An 11059-nucleotide genomic window follows, 5' to 3' on the forward strand; every position below is an offset into this window, starting at 1 on the left:
CGGCCTGCCCGGGGCTCGGCACAGCTCGGTTCGGTTCGGTTCGGGGCCATGGTCCGGCGGGCAGCCCGGGCACGGTAGGAGCCGGCGGGGCGGGCGGGGAGCGGGGCGGCTCCGGGGCCTCTCGGTGCCCGAGGAGCGGAGCCTCTGGCGGGCAGGGCCGGGGCGAGGCCGAGCCTGGCTGCAGCCGCTCCCGGAGCCGGCCCTGGCAGCGGGGGAGCAGCCCGGGGGAGATTGATGGCTGTGACTGATTGATGGCTGTGATTGATTGATTGGTGTGATTGATTGGTGTGATTGATCGGTGTGATTGATCGGTGTGATTGATTGCTGGGGCTCCGCCCGAGCGCTCCGGGGATGCCGCGGGAGGGGCGCTGCCGGAGCCCCGCCGTGTGCCCCGGGCTGGGAGGGCAGCGATGATCGGTGCCGATCGCTCCGGCTCTTTGGGACAGCGGGTTTGTTTGTTCGGGGGCTCCGGAGCACACCTTACAAGGTCTGGTTGCTGTGTCGCTTTTCTTACTACATAAAGCTACGCGAGTACAACGGGGACTTACATAATCCTCTATCTGGAGGACCTAGAGCGTTGTTATAAGGTCAGTTTTGCTGTAGCCTCCTGCTGGACTGCGCCGTGTTTTGTCCTTATTCCCTGGCTGAAGTGGGCAGCCAGGGTGCCTGGTGGCCATGCCCCACTCAAAAACTGTGAGTTGTCTGAGCCATGGCTCAAGATAAGGAAGTTTACAAAATGATTGTAAAAATGGGAGTTGCTCCTTGAAGAAAGATCACTTTTTTTTTTTTTTTTTTTTTTTTTTTTTTTTTTTTTTTCCCATGCTAGAGATGCAGGATGGCTCAATGAACCTTTTGTCCCAGGAGTAACGTGTGCCTTTCCCACCCCTCTAACATCTGATTTCTACACCAGATGCAGCGCTGCAAAGCTCAGTAGCACAGACAGCTCAGAGCTGGCTGCTGGAGCAGACTGCCGAGACTCCAGTGCCCCACAGTAGGAGAGGTCTGGCCCATGGTCAGAGTGGCTCTCCCAGCCTGCAAGGAAGGATATTTCCCTGGTGAGTTAATAAGGGAACAGCCAGGAATGCCACGGAGCAGTGCTGCTGTTTACAAAGTGAAGGGCAGTGCCGGGAAGCACCGATGTGGAGGAGCATCTTCCCTGAGCTGCCCTGTGTCCCCCTCTCCTCTGCCCTGTGTCCCCCTCTCCTCTGCCCTGTCCCCCAGGGGTGGGGATGGTGGACACATAAAGCAGCATTTTACTCTTCTCCCCGCTCAAAGGCAGGGGCTGAAGAGCAGCAGTGCATTCCTCAGGGGATACTGGGCTGTTGCAGTGCAGCAGCAGCAGCCTTTGCAGCCTCTCTCCCCTGCTCTGGAGGTTACTGAAGTGCTCTGTAATGTGCTTTGGGGCTTGTTTGTAAACTTCTGCTGGATCCTTCTGGGCTGTGGGCTCGTGTTCCAGGAACTGGCCAGCTGATCCCTGCTGCCTTTGTGTGCAGTCCCTCGCTGCTGCTGGGTGTGGGGACTGGCCTCTGCTTGTTGCTCTCCTGTGTCTGGGCTGGGTTTTTTTCCCTGGACCCCGTTTCCTTTCCTCAGAAAAAGTGAAAGCAGTCTGCAAGGTCTGCTTGTCTTGTGAGGGCTAATTAAGAATTCATTAAGTTCCTGGAATTTAAAATCTGTAGCTAATGAGCCAGTGAGGACACTGTGCCAGGGTTTGTGACTGGGTGCAGACAGTGCTGACAGATAACACTCCAAGTCACAGTGCAGTTTTTGAAGAATATAAGATGTGGAATGGAGTATGTTCTGTGGCTCTCTGGGGTTTGTGCTTTGTGGTTGGTGCCTCTGCAAACACTGGAGTTGCATCTGATGGGCTCTGAGAGCCCCGTGCCAGTGCTGGTTACAGTTTTGGGATTTAGTATACTTGTACTTCCTGAGCCTGGAGTCACCCAGGGCTTGTGTTGACAGGGGGTGAGGGTTAACTGGGGCTGGCAGGGAGTAGCAGAGAGGTGATTTCAGCTGGGATGAGTTTATCTTCATGTCCAGGAGCCTTGTTGATGCATTACCTGGCAGAGTGGTGCAGCATGACAGCAGCAGAGGAGCAGACCTGCATCAACTGGGAGTTTCCCAGAGCTGTGGAGCTGCTGCTCTGCTCCTTTGTGTTTCCAGGTGTGTGATGGAGCTCATTCCCACAGCTTACCTTGCCAAGTCACGAGTCAGACACCAGTTGCTTTCAGACAAAGCTGTGTGATGCCTGCAGAATAAAAGTGAGTGAGTGTCTGGTACCAGACTGCAGTCACTGGGTTCCTTTGCTGGTGGCCTTTGCAGAATGAGCTCATGTCAAGGTGTTGACTCACTTCCAGTTACTGCACTGCTCTGGAAAACAAAAGAATCTTCCCTTGAGTTATTCCATGTGAGTGACTGCTACAGCTGCCTCTGTCTCCATGAATATTTGCTGGGGGAAGAGTGCAGTTGTCCTTAATGGAGATGGGATATGTGCTACAGGTAATGGCCAAAAACTCTCTGCTGAGCGTGAGAAAATACAGCTGAAAAATAAAAGTTTCCAAGCACATGGTGGGGAAAATGTGCCACTGTTAACTGTGTTTTCCCAGGGACTACTAAAACATCCATTCCCTTTTAACTCTGTACTGCTCTGCCCTTAATGGTAACACTTTGGAAACTCCTGGGGTAAAGTAAATTGGTCTGTGGCATTGGTCAGAGAATTCTCTTGCAGACTAAGTGGTTTTTACAGCAAAAAGAAAAGTCCTCATTCTGGGTGTTAATTTGGTACAGGAACTGCTTTTGTCTGTAGCTCTGGGGTGGCATGAGCTGCCTGAACTCTGGAGTGTGTAAGGGAAGGAGATAGAAATTTCCCCAGTAGAATTGTTTTGGTGTGAGCTGGGTGCTGTGTGGAGGCACTGCCAGAGCTCTGGGCTGTGCCAGCCCTGGGGGCTGCCCTTGCAGAGCCCTGCAGGTGGCAAGGGGACAGGGCAGGACAATGTCCTGCAGCACAGGGACGAGCAGGGGAGTGTGAGGGCTGTGCAGAGGCTGCTCAGACTGCTGGGGACAGCTCTGTCACACACTGTCCTGCCTGCCATTGCTCTGGCTCCCCACAGCTCCAGGCTGCTGCTGGTGCCAGCCTGGCAGTGTTGCTGTGTCCAGGAGTGAGGTTTAGGGGGGATGTGCAGGGATGTGCCCAAGGAGCAGGATTTGGGGGGATGTGCAGGGATGTGCCCAGGGAGCAGGATTTGGGGGGATGTGCAGGTTGCTGTGCCCAGCAGTGAGGTTTGGGGGGATGTGCAGGGATGTACCCAGCAGTGAGGCTTGGGGGGATGTGCAGGTTGCTGTGCCCAAGGAGCAGGATTTGGGGGGATGTGCAGGGCTGATCCTTCCTTGACTCTGCCTTGATGTGTGGCCCTGCTCCCACCGCTCCCCTTGGCACCTGGGTGTTGCCAAAGGCAGGGAATAAAGTTCCTGTCCTGCCTGTGTGGTAGCTGAGGCTGGGATGGAGCTGGTGCCAGGTTTTATTTCACGGGCTCTGCCATGTGGCTCATGGTGGCAGTGGGGTGGGAAGGGTGTTCTTCCCCATGGGAAGGGTGTTCTTCCCCGTGGGAAAGGTGTTCTTCCCCATGGGAAGGGTGTTCTTCCCCGTGGGAAAGGTGTTCTTCCCCATGGGAAGGATGTTCTTCCCTGTGCAGTGTGGGACTGGCACAGTGAGGAGCTGTGGCCAGGCATTGACTTGCCAGGGCTCTGCTCCTGTGGAAGGTGCCTTGTCATCCTCCCTTCTGCTTTGTACTTCAGCAGCACTGAAGGCCACTGTCAGGGTTGTTTGGATTAGCATATTTTTCTCCTTTAATAGAGAAACAGCCACATGTCTTTGCCTTAGGCTTTTTTTCCTTAATGCTGGAGAGTCTTGTCCACTGATATTTCCTTGTCTCGTGGCTTTGTGAGTTTTTTCTGCTCTAGAACATGGGAGGACAGACTTGAAGCTTCAGCAGTGCTGCTGCTGTGTAACAGTGAAGCCTCCCCGGGAGGAGAAAGTGAAACATTTCTTTGTCCTCTTACAAAGCTTTCTCTTTAAAGAGACTTAAAAAACAAATGAGACCCCAAGAGCCACCACCAATCTGCCAGTGAGAGCAACTGAGAGCTTTGGGGAGAAGGTGGTAATGTCTGAATGGAGTTACCAAACATGGGCTTTTTCTTTTAGCCTGGAAGGGGAATTTGATGAAGCTTCTAAGTCAGAGCAGCTGTGTGGATGTTAGCTTCAAACTGCTTTCTTTGGAGAGCTGGTATGTTATCAAGTCAGGAATCTGTCCTGAGGAGATCCCAGATGGGGCCTTGACACCATAAATGTACAAAGGCACTCAGTTGCACAAAAACTGCAGAAACAGCTTCGTTCTGAAGAACGTGAGCCACAGATGGTGAACGGCCAAGAAAAGCAAGTGAGGGGTAAGGCTGAGCTGTTCTCCACATGAGAAGGCTGCATTGGTCTCAGATGTTTAGAAATCCTTGGTTTAAACTTCTGCAAACTTCACCGTGGATAAATTCTGCTTTGAATGTACTCTTGTAAATTAAAATCTGCTTAATGCAGAGATGTGAAAAACGCCTGCATCCTGCCTGTAGTGTTTGGAGGTTTGTAGCAGGCCCTGGGTTTGGCCAAAGTGTGGCTCTTGCCTGGATGCCCCAGTTGATTGCTGGCTGGTTCTGCAGGCCCCTGGCTCTGTGCTGCAGGGACAGCAGCATTGCTGCTCACTCAGAAGAGAATGATGACTCCCAAAAAGCTTCCATGCAGTGCCCTGTGGTCCTTCCTGCTGAGCTGGGGGTGTGAGGAGTGGATGGGGCTGTGCTGTGTTGTCAGCAGCTCTGCACAGACTCTCCCTGGGTATTCAGTCACCCCGTGCTGCTTGAAGGCCAAAGCAGTGGTGTTATTGCATGTGGGCAGTGAGGGAGGGGTTGCTTTGTTCCACACTCACCCAGGGCACTCATGCACCTGGGACTTGAGGATTCAACAGGTGCCCATGTAAAGAAATAAAGAAAATACTCCAAACTTTGTGAGCAGCTGCTGAGAGGTAAAATACTCCAAACTTTGTGAGCAGCTGGTGAGAGGTAAGCTGAACTGGGAGGATTTGTGTCCCAGTTCCTGTAAACTCCAACAGCTGCAGACTAAACCTGTTGACCCTTGTGCTGAGAAGAGGCCGTGGGCCTGTGAGAATCCAGAAAGTCCCTGGCATGGTGCCTGTGGGATGGGAATGGGGCTATTGGGCTTTGTGCTGTGGGTGTGTGTGACAGGGGTGAGCTGCTGTCAGTCCCCCTGTGCTGTCAGTCCCCCCTGCCCGCTGTCCCCTGCCCGCTGTCCTGTCCCCCCCTGCCCGCTGTCCCCTGTCCCCTGCTCGCAGCTGGGGCAGGTGGAGCTGGGCTGGGAGTGGGTCCAGCCATGGAATTCTGGATTTGCAGGGAGCCAGGGCACCTCTCTGCTCCCTCCTGGTGTTTCTGGAGCGTTTCCCTCTCGCAGCTGGATCAGCTGGGAGCGCTGAGGGGTTTCAGCCCCACACCTGACCCACACCTCACCCTGGAACTGATCTGGGCACCTCTGGGCTCTGCAGCCGGGGAGGAGAGGGGCAGGAGGCTCCCAGATTCCCGCAGGATATTGCTGCCAGGTCAGGAATGTGGCACACCAACCTGCCATGGTCAGAAAGGGGCAGCAGATCTGCTGAGAGCTTGGGCCATGGTGAAACCTGGGGAGGGGAGACAGACCAACACCTGAACCTGCTTTGGGTTCCCCAGCTGAGGGTTTGACTTGCTGAAGGTCGAGATGGGGAGAAGAAGGAAGGGCAAGCTGGGCATCTTATGTTTTTTAATGTATCAATGACTGAGGTCCATCCCAGGACTTGGATACTGTCATTCCTTGACAGCTGCCTCAGGTAATTGCCCTTCAGATGATCCACTGGAGGACCAACAAGCTGTTAAATAGCTGAATTGTTTGGCTGTGTGGAGGAGCAGCTTTGGAAGGAGTGGAGAGGTTTCCTGGATGGTTCTCTCAGCTGCAGCATCCCTGTTTCTCTGGCACTGGTGTCAGGGTGCCTGTGCTGCTGCTCCCATCCCCTGGCTTGGTGGGATGTCAGCTGTTGCCTTCTGGTGAGGTTGCTGAAGGGGCAGGTCCTGTGTGCCCACAGATCTGCACTTCTGCCACGGGTGACAATAAAATCCCAGGATTTATCTCAGGATTTATCCCAGGATTTATCTGGGTGATGTGATGGGGTGACACTGAACTGCATCTGCAGGACACAGCTTTGTGTGTCAGCACCTCCAGAGGGAGGGGACACCCAGGGAGGTGCCTGGAAGGAGCAGTGCCCACACCTGCAGGGAGGCTGTGCTGGTGCAGCTGCTCTGCCCAGCAGGGCACTGCCAGCTCTGCTGTGTCACTCCAGGGTGGCAGTGCCCTCCAGATGTTTGTCTGCAGGGAGCTCCAGTGAGAGCTGCTGGACTGGGTTTGTTCATTTTGGAAGGAGATCTGTGCTGCTGGGGGCACTTGAATGCACACTTGGTGTACATATTCCTTCTCTGAGGACTTTCTGCCGTGTTTTCCACAGAAAGGAATTTGGCTGTGACTCATGAGGTGCCTTCATCTTTGCCCCTTGGCGCAGGGATGTGGTTCCTGGGGCATGCTGGTGTTCCCTTCCAGGCAGAACAGCTCAGCCTCCTGCTGCTGTGCCACAGCCACACGGATTCCATGATTAAACAGAATTTCCACTGACTGCACACTCTGGGACATGGCAGCAGCCCCTGGCTGAGCTGAGCAGGGTTGGCTTCAGGCCAGAGGTGTGGCAAGACTTTTGGGATGCACCTTGGAACAGGCAAGAGCAAAATGAGCTATAAATCTTACCTCTGCTGAACTGTGTTTATGATAAACATAGCAACCCTTTTCTGTTCAAATGGAGCAGAATTGCAAGTTTGGGTAAGAAATCAGGATTGAGTGGCTCTTGGAGCTTTAGGTAGAAGAGATTTCTTGCTGCAGGTGGGAGAGCAATGTGCTGTACATTAGGCTGAGGACAAGTTCCCCTGTGGATTTAAGACAGGAGAATGGGGTTTAAGCCTGTGGTCAGTCAGGTGGAGAGGGAGGTGTTAGAACCAGCACTTGTTCAGAGGCGTGTGCTCTTATGTTGTTTGGATTAGGCTGTCTTCAAACTTGGCAAAAACACCAACTGATCCTCAGTCTAGACTGGCTTTGAAAGAATCCTTGGCCTCATGGGAAACCTTTCAGGGTGCAGAACAGCACAGCCGTGATTGCACTGGCACAAAAGCCTTCTCAACAGGAAAATGTTCGATATGCTCTTAAATCTTGTTTTGGCACGTGTAAGAGGACCACAGGAGGAGTCTGGCCCAGAAATGGTGTCTGGCCCAGGCTCGTGGTGCCACAGAGGTGACAAGTGCCCAGGTGGACAGAGCAGATGGCCCAGCAGGTGGCAGGGTGGCAGCAGGGCCAAGGTGGCTTTGCAGGTCCCTCGGTGGAGCCCTGCTTTGCCTACAAGTCTGACAGAAGAGCTGGGCAGTCCAGCTGTGTGTGATGAATTTCTCCAGGTTGAACAGCTCCATGGCCAGCTCTGTCCAGCCTAGGCTGATATCTCCGAGGGATTGGTGTTCCCTGCCCACTTCATGCTCTCATTGAGTGGCAGCAGTGTGATGAAATGACTGCAGGAATGAAAGCCCAAGGTGAGCTCAGTCTCTGTGAGCTTTTAATGGAGGGAAACTGTTGGATTTGATGTCCCAGCCATTGGATCTTCCAGACAGTTCCCATCTGTCCCGTGTTTGGGAGGTTGTGGTGCACTGGCTGGGGGGTGGCAGTGGATTTCTCATCGCTTTCAAACCGGTGTTTGCACACAGCAAACCTTGGCCAAACCATCCAGCCTCCTCCAAAGGAGCAATTGGAACTTCAGCAGCAGCCAGGAGACATTGGACATGCTTTGAGACTGAGCAGCCTCAGGAAAGACAGGAGCCTGCACACCGAGGCAGCAGCCAGAAAAACTGGCTCATCTCTGCTGTTCTTGATCTCCAGACTTTGAGAGAGCCAAGCAGCTTCTCCTCTGTGCTTGTTCCTGAGCAGAGTGAGTGCATCTTGCTTAAGAACACATCTCTTGACTGTTTCTACAAGGCTTCTTCCTCTCTATTTCCTAACTTCCATTAATCTGTTTCAAACCTGGTTTTCTGACTGGAAACTTTCCATTGATGTCATGGGAGCTTTCTGTGGCCCACATCAAATAGCTGGGTTCAGCAGGACTGTACAAATGTTTATGTTGAACACTTCTTTGGAAGGCATGCTGACTGAGGAGGACCTGTGGTGGCTGTGGTATGCAGGAGGATGGGTTGGCTGTCCAGTTTTTGTCTCGCCTTTCAGCTCTGGAAGTGCTGGCAGCTGTTCAGTGCTGAGATAAGGGCTCAGGAGTGCAGCTCAGCACTGACTGCTGCGCTGGTTCCTGTCTCTTACACTGGACAGCTTTTGCACTGGGTCACCTCAGTGGAAAGGACCCAGATGGCAGAGTCTGGATAGTCACAGCAGAGAGCTGTGGGTGTAATTACAGGTGTGGAATTTGGTTGTTTTGGAGGGGAAAGCCACAGTTTAGTCTGCTGAGGAGCCCCAGGGAGGGAAGGAAGGACATGCATGTTCTTCAGACCCTGCTTACTCAGGCTTCTGTGGTGGTGTCAGAGCGTTTGGAAGGTGGAAACAGAAGGGCTAAAAACCATCTTGGCATCCCCTGTCAGCTCCAAACTGCCCAAGGGTGAGCAGTGGTTGCTCCCCTGTGCCTTGGGCTGCAGCTGAGTCGTGGCACACTGGAGGTGCTGAGGAAGCCTCTGTAAATATCACTTGATTTCCAGAGCCCAAGCTTGTGAAGCTGTTGCTTAGGAGTGAATTTCTGAGTGTGTCCCAGTAAGAGCAGGGGGCAAATTTCACCCCTTGCCACTTGAACCAGTGTTGCAGCTACTGTGAACAATGCTGCAGCGCATGTCTTGGTCACTTTTTTTGGCAAAAACATTTGTTCTGTATTACCACAACTGCTATTTCCAGGAAAAAGTTGCTCTGGGGTATCTGGCCACCTTACAGAGCAGATGTCCTCTGAAAGCAGCATGTGCATTCCTGCAGCCACAGTTTGTGTAATGTGCTTTTATCCTCTTCATGCTGGTGTGCTCTGCACTTTCAGATATGATTTGTCTTGTTGAGCTTTTACAGGGATAAAACTTCAAGCAGGCAAGCTAGAAAAGCTTCTTAAAATTGCTGTTTTGTGAAGCCTTTTGGTGAATGGTTGAAGCAGCCAGAGCTTTCAGGTCCCCCTGCCTGTCTCCAAAACCACCACAGCAATTTCCAGGGACCCTTTAGGTGATGGTGAAAGCAAAGCATTGCATCAGGGACTGCACTCCCTGCCAGCTCCCCTGAGATATGCAGGGTCTCCTCCTAATTACGGGATGTCCCAGGTCAATTACAGCTAAACACAGAGTCCAACCATGTCATTAAACCTTTTTGGCTAATGACAAGTCAGAAATGCAGCATCATCCCAGCATGCCCCGCTCTGGGGAGCTGCTGAGTGTGTTCCAGTAAAGCTGGCAGTGAGAGCTGTCTCTTGTGCAATCTGTCTGCCAGGAATATCCTCTTACTTCAGCATTTGGGAGCTGCTGGGCCATCCCTCCTCGCTGGTTCCTGGACGTGGAGGGCTCACCTTCCTGAGCCTGCTGCTGGAGTGGTTTGCTGGATGTTGACAAATGTCTCTGGTCTGTGCCGTGTTTATCCAGCTCTTTCCGTGGCTTTTTGCTCCTACAGCCAATGTTTGAGTTGCACAGCTCTGGCAGCTGCCTCACAAGTGGGAGGTGAGCACCACATCATCCCAGGGGCTGGCACTGGGCTGGCTTCTCGCTGCCTGCGAGTTCCAGAGGCTTTAAAGGTCACAAGGAGCAGCTTTCCACACTCCCTGCTGGGCACTGCAAGGCTGGGGATCCACACTTCACTTCTTCCACTGCAACAGATGATGCTGAGATCAGGCTGTCCTGGGCCAGTGCTGTTTTCTGTGCTGCTGGCTGCATCACAAAACATTTGTATTTGTATTTGTATTTGTATTTGTATTTGTATTTATATTTATATTTATATTTATATTTATATTTATATTTATATTTATATTTATATTTATATCCACTGCACTGGAGGTGTTCTGCCATGGTGTCACTGCTGCCTTTCTGCTGGGGGACATCTCTGGGAAGCTGTGGAGGCCTGGGGGAGGGAAGGAGGAATTGGAAGCTGAAGCAGGGACATTGAGGACCTGAGCAAGCCGAGGTTCTGGGTGACCCTGCCATAGCAAGCTTGGATTTGTCTGGACTCTTCACCTCAACTGGCTGCTGCAGCAGCTGGAGAGGAGAAATTGCATCTTCTGTCTGTGTTGTTGGATTTGGAAAGGGTTTTTCCACAGCTTTTGTTATGTTTAAAGGGTGGTTGTTGTTCCCAGATTAAACTTGAATAGAAAACATAAGGCTGCTGCCAGCTTTCTGTCACAGACACCTTTTATCTTGCATTCATCTCTTCCAACAGATGCTGCTTTCATTTCTTCTACTTTGCTTTTTCTTTTTTTTTTTGCTACAAGACTAAAATTAACAGTCCTTTGATGCAGGGGAAGAAACTGTATTTCAAAGCAAAGTACCTAGTTAACTTTGATAATAAAACTGCTGGTTTTATCTTGGAGGTAATTCCGTGTTCCTTGGAAACAAATCTGAGAGTTGGAAGCTCCTGAGCCCTGCTTGCTCTGAGTGAACATCAGGATCCTCCTTCCCTGGGAGCATCAGTGGCTGCTGCTGGGCTGGGAGGAGCAGCTGGGGCTGCTCCAGGTGAGGCTGCAGCTGCAAGGGAGGTGCCTGGTGCTGCTGGCAGCGTTGGTGCAGGTTGTGTTTGCAGCTGTCAGAGGCTGCAGGTTGTGTTTGCAGCTGTCAGAGGCTGCAGGTTGTGTTCCCAGCTGTCAGAAGCTGCAGGTTGTGTTTGCAGCTGTCAGAGGCTGCAGGTTGTGTTCCCAGCTGCAGGTTGTGTTCCCAGCTGCAG

The 11059-nt window shown here is 52.4% G+C and overlaps 1 protein-coding gene across 3 annotated transcripts in view; it reads left to right on the forward strand.

Annotated features, from left to right (window-relative positions):
• The window catches only part of SPSB1 (splA/ryanodine receptor domain and SOCS box containing 1), a 25802-nt gene continuing 14743 nt past the window's right edge, over positions 1–11059 (forward strand). Inside the window, exon 1 of one of the 3 annotated variants that reach the window (XM_015648507.1) lies at positions 1–74. The gene's annotated coding sequence lies outside the window, so the exon portion shown is untranslated. Of the gene's footprint in view, positions 75–863; positions 1056–11059 lie in introns of those variants that run through there. The other 2 variants (XM_015648510.3, XM_015648517.2) reach the window with 2 other exon arrangements.

Source organism: Parus major, chromosome 21 (assembly GCF_001522545.3).
Source record: "Parus major isolate Abel chromosome 21, Parus_major1.1, whole genome shotgun sequence".
Lineage (NCBI taxonomy): Eukaryota > Metazoa > Chordata > Aves > Passeriformes > Paridae > Parus > Parus major.